This window comes from Macrobrachium nipponense, chromosome 24 (assembly GCF_015104395.2).
Source record: "Macrobrachium nipponense isolate FS-2020 chromosome 24, ASM1510439v2, whole genome shotgun sequence".
In the NCBI taxonomy this organism is placed as follows: domain Eukaryota; kingdom Metazoa; phylum Arthropoda; class Malacostraca; order Decapoda; family Palaemonidae; genus Macrobrachium; species Macrobrachium nipponense.
Genome location: NC_061091.1, coordinates 27,139,000 through 27,154,895, shown reverse-complemented (window position 1 = coordinate 27,154,895; position 15,896 = coordinate 27,139,000). Strand labels below are relative to the sequence as shown.

At 40.5% G+C, this 15,896-nt stretch overlaps 1 protein-coding gene across 3 annotated transcripts in view; it reads right to left on the bottom strand.

Annotated features, from left to right (window-relative positions):
- The window catches only part of LOC135205534 (protein SGT1 homolog), a 150,821-nt gene that overhangs the window by 100,571 nt on the left and 34,354 nt on the right, over positions 1–15,896 (bottom strand). For all 3 annotated transcript variants that reach the window (XM_064236287.1, XM_064236286.1, XM_064236288.1), the window contains exon 2: positions 6,304–6,439. The gene's annotated coding sequence lies outside the window, so the exon portion shown is untranslated. The remainder of the gene's footprint in view (positions 1–6,303; positions 6,440–15,896) is intronic.

The window sequence follows — 15,896 nt, the reverse complement described above, 5'->3', positions numbered from 1 at the left end:
ATTCCAAGCTCCTGGCCCAAGGACTAGACGGGTTTCCATTCTTAGGCCACAACGGAAGGTTTAGAGAACACACCGCATTGTGTTCTCTAAAGCCAATATGTCTGACGATGGCTTAAAACCTCACTAACCCTCTTTGTCGTATCTAGAGTTGTTAGAAAATAGGCCTTACTGGTCACGTGCGATAAGTTAACAGAAAGGAGAGGTTCGAAATGCTTTGACATCAAGAACTTCAGACTAAGTCTAAGTTCCATTTTGAAAGCTTCGATCTGGACATGCACAGTCAGTCCGTCTGTACTAAAGTCAGGTGACCGACCAGGTGACCAGTCAGACGAATCAAGGACAGCAAGGCTGTACCCTGAAGACTATAAGGCACTATTCTTCGCTGAAGGATGAGTGTCTGGACTGCCAGGGTGATACAAGCTAAGCAAACTTCGGGGGTGTATCAACGCAACCCAACGTTGTCAGCGAATCAACTCATGAGCAACTCCTGACTCGAGCTTCTAGTGCCAGGAGAAAGGAGCGCGGAGCAAAAAGGCGATTCAGTCCCGAAGGACGAATGCCTGACAGTCCAACCTGGTCTCATGTTACACGATCATCGGGGGTGTATCAACGCAACCAACTTCATCAACAAGAAACTCAGGGCTACTAAATGTCGCCTGATCTCGCACGAGTGCCTGACTCCGAGAAAACAGGGGAGACTAAAAGTAGATGGTGAGAGAGTTTCGAGATTCCACAGACCTCAAAGATCGTGAAGGGCTTTGTTGTTTGACAGATGCAAATCTCTGAGCCCAAAGGCCGTCAACAACATATTTGCGTATTCTTTAATAGTTGTGACTGCCAGCTTATCCCATTCTTCAGACGGAAAGGGAAGACGGTAATCTTATTCCTGTCAACATCTCGATAGTCTGAACGTAGTCAGACTCAAAGCGGAGAGGTTTATAGGTACCTTTCGAAGTGAGGCTGTTAGAGTAGACAGACTCTCTCGGAAAAGGTCCTTGGAAAGTGAACTAGGAAGGACGTGACCTCTCTGAATCCAGGATCTTGAAGGCCAACATGGGGCGATCAGCGTCATTGTCGCTCCCTGTGACGTCATAAATCATCTTATTACATTTCCTAAGAGTTTGAAAAAAGGGGAAAAAGAGACTAAACATCCATCCCCGTTCAATACCATAGGATGGCGTGTAATGCTATCCAGCTCCCACCCGGATCGAGAATAAGGGAGCAAAGGAGATGAAGCCTCTTCGTCCTCACTAGCAAAAGATATGTATGAAAGGACGTCCCTAAAGTCTCCACAACTCTCAACATACTTCTAATCAAAGATTCCACTCGGAAGTCAGTAGTTGCTGCCGTCGATCGAGAAGATTCGTACGGACTTTTTGCAATCCTGTAATGAACCTCTTGAGGATCGTTACGTTCTATGCCTGTTGTCATAATAGGCTCTTTCTCGTAAACTCGAACAGGGACCGATGATACTTCCTAAGATATGAGAGAGCTGTGGAATTGTCCGAGTTGATCTGGACCACTGGTTCCAAAAACTCGTTCTTCGAGGACTGGAGGGACGACCGAATTGCTTCCAATTCTTTCAGATTATGTGCCAGGACATCTGAAACCCTCTCCAGATGCCTGGCACCTTCTCGCTATCACCTCAGGTGATACTTGAAGCACTAAGAGATGTTCAGAATCATTTCTAGATCTTGGATAATATTTCAGTTTTCCCTTAGGAAAAAACTGTAGAGGTCTGAATTGCAGTCTATTCAGGGAAACAAACTTCTTCAGGAAGGAAATGGTCCCCAGCAGGCTCATCCATTCCCTCACCGAGCATGCTTACTTCCCTAATAAGGCTGCGCTTTACCTAAGCAGGAGAGCATATAATAGTGCAATGTCGCGGTAGACTCGTAGTCCTATTACAGTGTGGTAACGAGCACCGAAAGAAGAAAGAGATATCTCTGTTGAAAACATATTTACGCAAAAACGAAGGCAATGTTTATTCATGCAGTTAGAAATCCCCTCAATCTTAGGCTAGAGTCCGTGATTGTAGGGCAGAGATACAGTTAGTCAGTCAATCCTGCAAGAGAGAGAGACGTAACCGCCCACGCAGAGATACGGTTAGTCAGTCAATCCCGCAGGAGAGACTTAACCAACCGCGTATGACAGCGAACTAGCTGGTACTGGCTCGGTTGGAGTACAGTGTCAGCAGCTTACGTTCGTTGTCTCTTACTCTTATGCCTGGGTTGCCAGCTACTCTATTCTACGAAGGAATAGGTCTGTTATTTTTTAGCAGAAAGAGACTCTCAAGCTGGTATATTTAAGCGAAACAGAAAACGCTAAATATAGAGCTGCGTTTGTGTCGTCATAACACTACCATAAAACGGTAAAAGATAAATCGGAAACTCCTGGAAGGCTGCAGGGAGTACCGATTAAATGCCCTTAAAATAATAGACCTCTCGGTTGCCATCCGTCGATGTAACTACAGCATGCGTATATGACTTGAACCAACCAGTAGTAAAATAACGCAAGGCAAAATATGATATTGTTATGATACAATAAAAATTGTTCATACCTACCTGGCAGACATATCTATAGCTGAATTCGGAAATATAGCTACATATATATCTGACAGGCAAGTTTCATGAACAAATCGTAGAGAATCGAAGCGGACAGCTCAGCTTCTTATGTATTGGACATAAGCGTTCATTGACGTAGTCCTACAAGTCTATTGTCTTTGTACGGGAGTCTGCGATTGATGAATGAGAGCTCTTCCGAATCTTGTCAATAATAGCTTATCTCTTACGCAATATAAAGTTATTGAGATGTTTGTCAATGAGAACTAACCCATTTATGGGACAAAGAGTTATTTTGTCAATGAGGGAATACTCACTTACTTGACTAAATGATAGTATATTGTCAATGAGGGAAAGTCACTGAATTGACAAAACGTAATCCAGGAAGTCTAGCATATTATTTTTCCGATTCCCGTATCAACCGAGGAAGGGGCAAGAATCCTGTTAAGTGACTGGGCTTACGGCAGGTAGGACCCCGATGTTCAACTTCGGCAGCGTAGTCCCGAACTAGGAACTAACAAAATCTATCATCTGAAAAGCCCTTTCAGATGGACTAAAAAGCTTGCAAAATTATCCTGGGAAGAGGAAGGAACTCTCCAACCAGCTTCCTCTCCCGTATCACAACGAATGCCTGCTAACGCTTAAATTTATTGGCAGTATGGCAAAGGAAGTCCTGTCTTGCGCTTTCCTGAAGAGCGTCCTCTTGATGAGTGCCTTTGCAAGAATCCTACTGAACGTTGTCGAGCGTCATGACGTGCAGGACGTCGAGCTTTTACATACCCCGTAGCTGCCTTACTGCAAAGTCTTGACTGCGATAGAGCAAAAGAGATCTTCCCTTGAGCTTTCCTAACTCCATCCAATCCTGGACTTTGCGAAAAGCAATATTAATTGACAGAGACCTCTTGAATTCACGAAACCCGTGGTCTTGCTGGGTTTCGAAGACGAAGTTGCCTGTTCACTTTAAGCTTCCTCCGAAGCACTGCTTACTTCACATTCTTTGCAGGTGAGGTAAAAAATCTTTAGGCCCAAATCTGAAACAAGAGCTTGAAGAGTTCAACAGAAACATTCAGCCAGGCGACACACCTGGTGTGCGCTGGCGCGCTCCTGGCATGCGCTGGCGCGCTCCTGGCGTGCGCTGGCGCGCTCTCGGCGTCCACTGGCGCGCGCCTGGCATCCATCCGAGCGTCCCATTCAAGCCGAGCGTCAAAAGAAGCGTGCAGAAAAGCGTCACACTCCTGACAGGCATCAAAACAAGCGAGAGAAACTGCCTTCAGGGAAGAGCGAGAGACATCTCGGAGAGAAATCCAACTGCACGAAGCAGTCTCAGGAGCAGGGTTGATCGTGTGAGAATACGAGGGGCGAGGGAATGCCTTCTTATTCTCACGGTAACAAAGCTCAAACGTCCGCGCTCAAAAGCGTCCTGCTACTACGACTTCTTTTTCCTATTTCTTGGTGGAAAGACGTACACGTGTTCAGGCGACGTTCGCCTTCTTACTTCTCACTGCAACGCATGACGAGAGAAAGAGAGAGGACATGAAGCGTCCTCTCTCTTTCTCTCGTCATGCGTTGCAGTGAGAAGTATGCATGCATGACGCATGCATGCATACTTCTCACTGCAACGCATGACGAGAGAAAGAGAGAGGACGTGAAGCGTCCTCTTCTATAAAGCTTCTATTTAGAGGGCACGAGTCCTTCCGAAAGCTCCAACCCCTGCGCGGGGAGGATGCTTCGGAGGATGAGAAGCAATCCTTCAGGATTCGTGCATGTGCACGCACTTTGGCAGCCTGGGAGTATCTTAAGGTCTGCCGAAGGCACGTCAGATCGGTGGGGGTTCCTCGTAACCCTCCTTCAGCTTTCGACATGCTCTCTCCCTGTGTTCCTGGGAGTCCAGCAGAGGTCCCGGCCTAGAGGCAAAATGAGGCCGATCTGACGCACCCTCCACTACACAAGGGGCACTGTCACTGCACTTAGCCACTTCACTTTTGCTCTCTAAAGCAAGCACTTTCGATTCTAATTTACGAATCTATTCCAATATCAGAGAAAGGGCATTACCCTCTACAGACACTGTTTCAGGGCCCGAAGGCAACACTAAAGGGTTAGGAGTAGCAACTACAGAAGGAGGGTTAATAGGAGAAACATTAACTTCCTGTTTACCTGAAACACTCCTGGAGGAAGACCTCCTTAACCTATCACGTTCAAGCTTTCTAAGATAGGTCTCATACGCCTTCCACTCAGAATCTGAAAGACATGCACACTCCTTGCAGCGGTCCTCATACACACAATCAAGCTCCCTGCAACTTTTACACAATGTATGTGGGTCTACTGAAGCTTTCACTAGCCTACCTCTACACTCACTCCTAGAGCAAAACCTGGCGCTAGCGGAACTAGTCCCAGACATCTTAATTCAAAGAGAAATCAAAGCCAAAATCAATTAAATCCAGAAATAACGTGTGCCTAGCCACCGATCCAAAGTCAGATAACCAAAAAAACCAAAAAGGGATACTCAAGTAGCTAAAGTTTCCAAAATCCAGACGGAGGTGCTGCAAACAGATGTTTACAACACCAGCGACAGAAAAAATATGAATAGAAAATGGGAATGGTTCCTGATACCCGCCTCCCAGCGGCGGGAATGGGTACTAACCACCTGGCCGACCACTGTGTGTGCCGGAAGTTTTTGAAATTCTGTCGGACTTCAGAAAATACAGCTATATATATATCTGACAGGTAAGTTTCATGAACAAAATAGTAAATTAGAGATCCCACCAGGAAAACTGTATTAACGGCTAGTCAGCAAGAGCTCACAAACTTGTGTCTTCATGGGAAGATGGCCGAAAGCAAAGTGGAGTGTTTACATCCAGGCAGGTGGGCCTACCCACCTACCAGATGGTAGTTACTGCCTAACCAACTTGTTCAAGAATTTAACGGACATAATTCCAGCCTACGCTGAAAGTAATTCCTTACGTAAAGGTCCAAGGGTTTGTACATCACGTAGGAACAAATATTGGTTCGAACACAATTTCTAAATTTGTTACATTAATCAGTAAACTAGGTACCGTAATGAAAGCAAAATTTAAATTTCTACACTACTCAGAAAAGGAAAGTTGACCTATACCAACCAACTTCGCTCAAATCAGTTTGGTAGCAACTTTCGAAGAATATATTTACATTATTACGTTACTTGTAACATGTCTCGAACGCAAGTATTAGTTCGGCAACAAAAAGCAATTTTTACAAAATTATATCAACCTGTAAGGGTGGTAGGACAGTAAACTACACAGCAAGTAGTTAAACAATTTGACAGTGAATTCACTACTACAGCAAAATATCAGAAACTTGAATCATACCCAATTACCCACAAATTTTTTAAAATTTTCAAGCTGCTGAGGCAAGAAATTGTTAGCCAAGTTACTTATATAAAAAATGAAACTTATAAATTTTCAGTAAATTAAGCAAATAAACTACAACCAATATAAGGTACCAACTGAAGTCCTGTTACTTCAACACTCATCAGCTCATCAGTGTTGCCACCTTGTTTGCATGTTTGTGCTTGTTTTTTTTTCTTTATTTCAATGGTCAAACTTGGGCTGCATTTTGAGGTTAGAGCACCTCAAACACTTGGAAATAGGATTAATTCACCACTTTCATGAGATTCCAACAACACTTTTGCTTTTTATCTCGAAATGGATATTCTAACAGATTATGCCACAGCCAAGATGTTTCAGCAATATATCAAATTACTTACTAGCTTTTTCTTTTCCTTCAATAAATACTTTTCTTGGCTTCTGCAAATCTCCCTAAGAAGAGTGCTCTCCCTTACACCAAATTAGCATCACACTTGGCACCTAATTCAGGTGCTTTTGCTGCATCACCAGCTGCCTCTGAAACCACAAGCATCAATAAATTAATTAACAAAACTCATGTACTTTGCTATACATACATGTATATGGGATACACCTCACAGGGCTATAACCATCAGACTTCCTTAAGACACGTGTAAAAACATACCTACTAAAACATTGTTAAATAACTATTTTTTACTGGTTTTTGGTTAGAATAAATAATACATACTTCAGTCTGCATTAGCCTACAGTGGTATTAATATAAAAGCCTCTAACACTATGGCAAAATTTTTCAAGAAGAATAAAGTAATTTTTCTCTCCATCAAACAATTAAGTTCAAGGGAATTGTGTTAGTCAACAGTCATATGCTTAAACAATAATTGGGTAACCCCAAAAACTTAACCTAACCTTGCACTTTACTTAGCCTATTAAAGTAATATAATTGAAAAATAAAAATTCAGTGCATCCCAACTAACATTTTGTATTTATTTCACACTATATCTACAAGGATCCTAGGCGTTCTTAAGGTAAAACTGCAGACGTACTGCATCCTGGTTCCCCCAACCTAGTTACTGAATGGAATATTTAGTGCCTTTCTTTATTATTTTGTCTTTTGTTTATTGTTATGGTATTTGCAATCTTTTGTTGTAGTCATCTTCAGCTTTACCATCTTTAGGGTTCCTACTAGAATGCTTGCGATTTATTTATCCATATAACCCTAGGCCTATAACCATGAAAAATAGTCTTAAAGATTAAAAAACACTGTATACAACAAGGTTCAGTCTGAGATATGATGGGACGAAAGAGTGGGTATTTCTAAGCTAGCTCTGCATGGACTAGTACCTTGCTGATGAAGGATTTGGTGTTGTTTATTGTCTGTCAAGTATTATTAACCTCATATCTACCCAACATGGTTAGGGACCCTTTGGGAAAGTGGGGTTTTGTTGTTATGGAATGGTTCTGAGCATGCACAATTCATTAGGGAACCATATGTTTAACCCTTAATGGACCGATACCATCATATGAGTAGCAATAACAGGTTTTGAGTTGAGTGGTGGGGCAGATTCACTCCTCGCGAGCCTCAATATTAAGCACCATAAGATTTGGTTAGATTGAGCAGTAGAGTTTCCATTACTTCAGTGGGCTATAAATGACTCTTGGCAACTGAACTCTAAGTTCCCTTTAGCTTAACCCTCTTACGCCGACTGGACGTATTTTATGTCGACATTTTTTGTCTCCCGTGTGCCGACTGGACGTATTTTACGTCGACTTACAAAAGTTTTTTTTTTAAATTCGCGGAAAAATACTTATAGGCCTACCAGCCTAAAACTTTGAATCACGCGCCTTGGGGGATGCTGGGAGTTCACGGATCAAGGTGTTGTTTTGTTTACAATTGTTATGCGGGCGAGCAAGCGCGAATTTCTTTCTTGCCGCACTAAAAAGTATCTGTGACACATCTCGCAAATTATTTCGTCACTTTGACATAATTTTTGTACCATTGTAAATTAGCCGTTACATGAAGTATTATATATGAAAATGTGCGCATTTTTATGTAGAATACAACAATAAAATACTCATGATTGTAGCTTTTATCAGTTTTGAGATATTTTCATATAAATAACGATAATTGCCAAAATTTCAACCTTCGGTCAACTTTGACTCTACCGAAATGGTCGAAAAACGCAATTGTAAGCTAAAACTCTTATATTTTAGTAATATTCAATTATTTACCTTAATTTTGCAACTAATTGGAAGTCTCTAGCACAATATTTTGATTTATGGTGAATTTATGAAAAAAAATAACATTTTCTTTACGTCTGCGCGGTAACTCTTCCGAAAAAATCATACGTCCGATTGTGGTAATGTTTGCACCATTTTAAATTAGCCATTACATAAAGTTTTATATATGAAAATGTGCGCAATTTCATGTAGAATACAACAAAAAAATAATTGAAGGTTGTAGCTTTTCTCATTTTTGAAATATTTGCATATAAATCACGATAAATAGAAAAAAACCACGTTCGGTCAACTTTGACCCTACCGAAATGGTCGAAAAACGCAATTGTAAGCTAAAACTCACACAGTCTAGTAATATTCAGTCATTTATCTTCATCTTGAAACAAATTCGAAGTCTCTAGCAAAATATTTAGATTTATGGTGAATTTAAAAAAAAATCTTTCCTTCCCTCCGCGCGCGGATTCTCTGCCACAAATCTCCGAAATGCGTACGTCCCATTCTCAGAATATTTGCTCCGTTTCATATTAGGCATTTCATAGAGTTTTATATATGAAAATGTGCGCAATTTCATGTAGAATAAAACGAAAAATATTTGAAGGTTGTAGCTTTTCTTATTTCCGAAATAATTGCATATAAATATATATATAAAAAATTCGACATTTGGTCAAATTTAACTCGTCAGATATGGTCGAAAACTGCAATTGTAAGCTAATACTCTTACAGTATAGTAATATTCAATCATTTGTCTTCATTTTGAAAGAAATTGGAAGTCTCTAGGACAATATTTAGATTTATGGTGAATTTTTGAAAAAATATTTGTTTACGTCCGCGCGTTACGAATTCATGCATTATTTTGTGATAATATTTTCTCTGTGTTGCTTTTATCGTTTTACAATGTGTTATATACCAAAATGATCGCAATTTAGTGTACATTACAACGAAAAAAAAACTTGTTACCTTTAACCGTTTTGCGCACAGCGCGATTTGAATACAATTATATATGAAATTTAGTTTTTGCGCTATCATATATCGCATTATTTATATATGATAATGATAATTTTTTCCATTCCTGATGGTTGCATACTAAACTTCAGCCAATGACATAAAAAGGAGCCAAAAATGAACTCTTAAACTTGAAAACTAAGCGCGCTGTGATTTTTTGAAAAAAATATTTTTTCCGCTTCCGCACTCACTCTGAAACACCTCCGGCACACGGGAGACAATTTTTTTTTTTTTTACCGCTTCGGCGTAAGAGGATTAATAGGCATCTCATGAGGTTAGTTGTGTTCTGGACTCCAAGGGGGAGTGTCATGCTCCTCTTTCTTCCATAACATCTTTATACTTATGTGCACATAAAACACCCTGGGATTGCTATTGGTTATAGTTCTATTTTTTTATGATAGTATGTCAGCTATAATTGTATTTTGCAAAGAAAAGTGCGAAGAAATGTTAGAAAAAAACATGAACAAACAAGCAATATTAGAAAAAGCATGCCTCAGAAAATCTCTTAAAAAAAAAAAAAAAAAAAAAAAAAAAAAAAAAAAAAAAAACACTGAATTTGTTACTGATTTTAGTTATCATCCTTATTGTGCGAGTTATAATTATAATTTTACAAAAATAAAATAAAATTATTAGAAAAAACCTGTATAACTTGGTATAATCTATGACTGCCTTGTAAAAGAGGCCACACAAGGGGTTGTGAATAGTCATTTTCAATTTCTCATGGAGGATAGGGAGAATTATGTAGAATTTAGTTTTCTTACATCATGTGCATTTGCATATCTCCCACTTTCCATTTATGAGATTTAGGTATAGGTTTTAGCCATAATGCCAAGCACTGGGGCAACTAAAGCCATTTAGTGCTGAAACTGAAATTGACAGCAAAAGGTATAAAAGGTGTAACAGGAAGAAAACCTCACAGTTACACTATTAATCAAGTGTTAGGAGAGGGTGGAAAGTAAGATCAAGAGAATACGAAAGGAGCTACAGTAAAAGGAACGAAAGTGGCTGCAGCTAGGGGCTGAAGACACGCTGCAAAGAACCTTAAGTAATGCCTACAGTGCACCGCATGAGGTGCATTGATAGCAATACCCCCTATGGGATTTACTTTGATGCGGACCTCAAAGTTTGTCTAGTCTGGGGTGCTGCATGTTTTTTTTTTTTTTTTTTTAGCACAGCTCCTAAAGATTAAGACGGGATCGGCTATGGCTAAGGAAACCTATTATAAACTAACCTAAGCTAACCTAGCAGGCCATGTTACTTAGGCAAGGGCCGGACCCCTCGTGAAGGAAACGCCACTTTTTACCAAAGGCTCACCTACAAGGTAAACGCTCGGGCTGCAACACAGCTCGTCACTCCTCCGAGCCACAACCACTTACAAAAAAAGCACTTGAATCCATCAACATGCACATCAGTCAGAGTTGTGACCCACTGCAAACAACGCACAGACACCTTAACCCCTTCTTTACCGGGTGGGTGAGCAGAATGTAAACATTGCGTTTGCTGCCGAACTGAATCTCTCGGTAGTGACAAGTTTGGAGGGGTGCCGATCGTAAAAATATTTGCCAAAAATACACTAATCAAGACAGGCTAATGAAATTATCAGGTATTATTAGCACTATAATAACGCATATTCTCTGTTAGTTTTATCATCCTACAGGGAAAATAAATGATTTTATGAAAAAAAATGTGAAACTCAGTGTCCCTTGTACAAGGGACACTGGTGGTCGGTGAGAAAACTACGGTCTTGAATAGAAATGCGGTCTTACAGAATGTTGGTATATCGCACCTGGAACATGCACATAAAGTATTATCAAAATAGAACCGTAAATAAGCACGTAATAACAAAAATAAAGAGCAAAAACTAAAGCGAAAGCCCCGCCAATAAATATGGAAATTGCAAATTTTATAGTATATCTTTCAAAAATTGGTCAATGTCATTTTCTACGTTTTCTAAGATTAGTTTCATCACAGAAAACAACTTTTGGGGTATCAGGGGTATCTAAACTAATTTTTCAAGTTTCTTGTCCTCAGAAAAAATCGCTTTTTTGCTTTTTCTCTGGTTTGGTTTTTTTATATATATAAAGTTACTATAAGGCTTTATTTCTACCTTCATTTATCTGGTGTTCATATCTTTTATTTGTAAAATGTAATGTGAATAAATAAATAAATACAGTAAATGATGATACAACTGGTTTTTTACTTGGGTAGAAGTTATTACATGTTTACGCTTGTCTGGTTTTGTGATTTTTTGTTGAGACGCAGTTCATTTGTCACCTACACACTACTATAAGCAATAATAATATTTTTTGTTCATCATATCGTCTGGCATCGTGTCATACTGTTTATTTTGCTCCAAACTCTTCAAACCGAAATTACAGAATGATTGGAAGTCCCTATCTGAAAAGAGGAGTTTTGGTGGTACTATGCGTACCACCTTTATGCACCCGGTGCGGTGTAGTAGACTTGAATGGTGGTACCCACCTACCTCCAAACAAACTTTCGGTAATGAAGAGGTTAACGCTCCTTTCAAAATATGTATAAGTGTTTTCTCCTAAATTATGAAAATAATGGCATATTTCCAATTAATCAGACATTAATGAAGATCTAGCCATGTGCAGAGCTAACTTGCCTGCCATCACACTTTCGAAAGTTTTGCTTAAAGCTCCTTAACCCTTTAACGCCGAAGGGGTATAATAAAAATCGTCTCCCGTATGCCGGGGGGGTCTCGGAGCGAGCGCCGAAGCGGAAAAAAGGTTTTTTTTTTTTTTAAATCACAGCGCGCTTAGTTTTCAAGATTAAGAGTTCATTTTTGGCTCCTTTTTTTTCATTGCCTGAAGTTTAGTATGCAACCATCAGAAATGAAAAAAAATATCATTATCATATATAAATAATGCGATATATGATAGCGCGAAAAATAATTTCATATACTAGCTATAATAATTGTGTTCAAATCACGCTGTGAGCAAAACGGTTAAAGCTAACGAGTTAATTCTTTTCGTTGTATTGTACACTAAATTGCGATTATTTTGGTATATAACACATTGTAAAAGGATCAAAGCAACACAGAGAAAATATTATCATAAAATGATGCCTGAATTCGTAACGAGCGGACGTAAAAAAATTTTTTTCAAAAATTCACCATAAATCTAAATATTGTTCTAGAGACTTTCAATTTTTTTTCAAAATAAATTTAAATGATTGAATATTACTATACTGTAAGAGTTTTAGCTTACAATTGCAGTTTTCGGCCATTTTGGACGAGGTAAAAGTTGACCGAATGTAGAATTTTTTTAATATATTTTTTATATGCAAATATTTCAAAAATGAGAAAAGCTACAACCTTCAATTATTTTTTGTTGTATTCTACATAAAATTGCGCACATTTTCAGATATAAAACTCTATGAAATGCCTAATATGAAATGGAGCAAATATTATGAGAATGGGACGTACGCATTTCGGAGATTTGCGGCAGAGAATCCGCCCGCGCAAAGGGAAGGAAAAAGCTTTTTTCAAAAATTCACCATAAATCTAAATATTGTGGTAGAGACTTCGAATTTGTTTCAAAATGAAGATAAATGACTGAATATTACTAGACTGTAAGTGTTTTAGCTTACAATTGCGTTTTTTGACCATTTCGGTAGAGTCAAAGTTGACCGAACATGGTTTTTTTCTATTTATCGTGATTTATATGCAAATATTTCAAAAATGAGAAAAGCTACAACCTTCAATTATTTTTTGTTGTATTCTACATGAAATTGCACACATTTTCATATATAAAACTTTATGTAACAGCTAATTTAAAATGGTGCAAACATTACGAAAATTAGACTAAAAAATTTATGATTTTTAAGGAAAAAGTTTATTTCATAAATTCACCATAAATCGAAATATTGTGCTAGAGACTTCCAATCTGTGGCAAAATAAAGGTAAATGATTGAATATTACTAGAATGTAAGAGTTTCAGCTTACAATTGCGTTTTTTACCATTTCGGTCGAGTCAAAGTTGACCGAAGGTTGAAATTTTGGCACTTATCGTTATTTATATGAAAATATTTCAAAACTGATAAAAGCTACAACCATGAGTTGTATTTAGTTGTATTCTACATGAAATTGCACACATTTCCATATATAAAACTTTATGTGACAGCTAATTTAAAATGGTGCAAACATTACGACATTCGGACGAAAAAATTTGTTTCATACAATCAACTTACCTGTCAGATATATACTTAGCTAAGACTCCGTCGTCCCCGACAGAAATTCAAATTTCGCAAGCCACTTGCACTCGACAGGTAGGTCAGGTGATCTACCGGCCTGCCCTGGGCGGCAGGACTAGGAACCATTACTGTTTTCTATCATATTTTCTCTGTCGCCGGTGGTATCAACATTGTTGTTATTACCTCCTGACTTAGATTCTTATTTCAACCTTTTGATCATCGTTTCTCGGCTTTTTGGTGACTTATCTGGATCGTGGTTTTTGGCATGAGCTACTGTGGACTGAATTTGGACTTGCTTTTTGATTTTTCTCTATGTCTGACTCAAATGTGAGTGTGAGAATGTGTGTGAATGTAAGCTGCAGGGTGAGGATACCGAAGGCTTCAGTTGATCCTCACACACTGTATGTCGTAAATGTAGGGGGTTTGAATGTTCTTCTACTAATACCTGTCATGAATGTGAAGGGTTAAATGCAGAAGAATGGAAGACTAACTTCTTATTTGAGGAAGTTAGAGAGGGATAGGGTTAGGTGTTTGAAGAGTGTGAGTACAAGGCCTATTGAGCCTTTTATTGACCCTATATCTAACCTTGATGATTTTGATTCTCCCTCTGTGTCGAATTCTCAAGCTTTACTTTCAGAATCGGCCTCTGAAATCGCCGATCTGAAGGCTACTATCCATAAGATGAAGTCCAAAATGGCAGTCTTACAAGGTAAGGATAGTGAAAGTGAAATGTTCAGTGAAGTGAGTGCTCCCAGTGTTGTGGAGGGGGGCGTTTGATCGTCCCTGCGACGCTCCCAGGCCTAGACCCTCTTCCAAGCTCCCATGCCCAGAAGAGAAGGAAAGTCGAAAGCCTTAAGGAGGTCGTGGGGAATCCCCAACGGTCAGACGTCCCTTCAGCAGGCTCTGTTTCGCTTCAGGCTGCTCAGGGCCGCTATAGAAAAAGCGTCCTGCGAGAGTGTTTCTCTTCCTGTCCCTCACCTAAACGAGGGTGGAAGGATTCAGACCTTTCTAGGCCACTGAAACAGCATTTGAGAGAACCTGATTTGAATTCAAGCCCGGAGCGCTTCTCAGATGAAGCTCCCTCTTCTATCGAAAAGGCGAAGGTTGCGTCAACGTCTCCCTACATGGACGTAGCGGACCGCTTGCCTTCGACTTCTCACCCCATTGAAGATGACGTGGGAGAAGCTTCAAGGAAAATTCTCCTTGCTGTACAAGAACAGCTAGCCTCATTGGTGGGAGTTTTGGCGAGAGATCCTCCTCGTAAGAAGGACGTTTCTCTTCCGATCAAAAAGTCTCGTCCTCTCTCTCCTGCCAAACGAGAGGCGTCTTTCAGACATGAAGCTTCGTCTTCCAAACATGCTGAAGAAGTTTTGCTTTCTAGATCGAGATTGAGAGAGCCATATTTCAGAGACGTGACTCCAGATAGACGTGAGGCGTCTTACAGGCGCGAGGCGTCTTACAGGCGCGAGGCGTCATACAGAGCGTCATATAAGCGCGAGGCGCCAGCCAAGGTTTTGGCGCCAGCCAGGACGCCAGTTGAGAGCGAGACGTCTTCCAGGCACGAGGCGTCATCCAGACGTCAGGAGTCAGCCAAGCGCGAGGCGTCAGCCAGGACGCTCGGTCGGCGGGACGGGAGGCGTCATCCCAAGCGCGAGGCGTCATCCTTTTTCCTGGGGGAGGGGAGAAGCCAAAGCTTTTGGCGCCAGCCAAGAGGGAAACTTCTCACAAAGCTCAAACTTTGAAGAGGAGGGATTATCATTCCCTTAGTCCCTTTCCTATCAGGAGTTTGTCTCCCCCAGAGGAAAGACGTCCTGATTTGTCTACGGAGTCTCCTCTAGACCCTGAGTTGGAGGAAAACTCGGAAGACGAGAATCGTGGAAGAGAAGGACTATCAAGCTACAAAGTCTTGACAGCCCTGCTTCTTGAAGAATCGGAGACGCTTTATCCCCTGCCGCTCCTCCTTTTCCGCGCTCTTCTGTTCTCGAGCAAGGCGAAAGAAGTCTTCATCTTTTCTAAGAATGAAGCCCACCATTTCTATGAAGAGGGCTCTTCAGTCTTTGAATTCGTGGATGGATTCGAAGAAGGAGTTGGTCAGAACAGTCTTCTGCATGCCCCCAGCGAGACTCGCTGGTAAACGGGGCATTTGGTATCAGACGGGAGAGAATATGGGTATTTCTCTTCCGTCTTCGGCTGAAGCGGACTTTTCGACTTTAGTCGATGCGTCAAGAAGGCAAGGATTGAACTCTGCCCGTGTGACTTGGGGCATTTCAGAACTGGATCATCTCAAGGGACTCTTCCATGTATTAGAAGTTTTCAACTTCTTAGATTGGTCCCTTGGGGTGATGTCCAAGAAGGCCCATGATTCAGAAGGACTTGACCCAGAAGTTCTCCTGTGTATTTATTCTGTCATGTATCGACAAGGCGGTACAGGATGGCTCGTTTGAGATCTCCTCTTTATTTGGAGCGGGACTTCTTAAGAAGAGGACAGTCTTCAGTGCTTTTTTGACTAAAGCAGTCTCCCACTCTCAAAGGGCAGCAC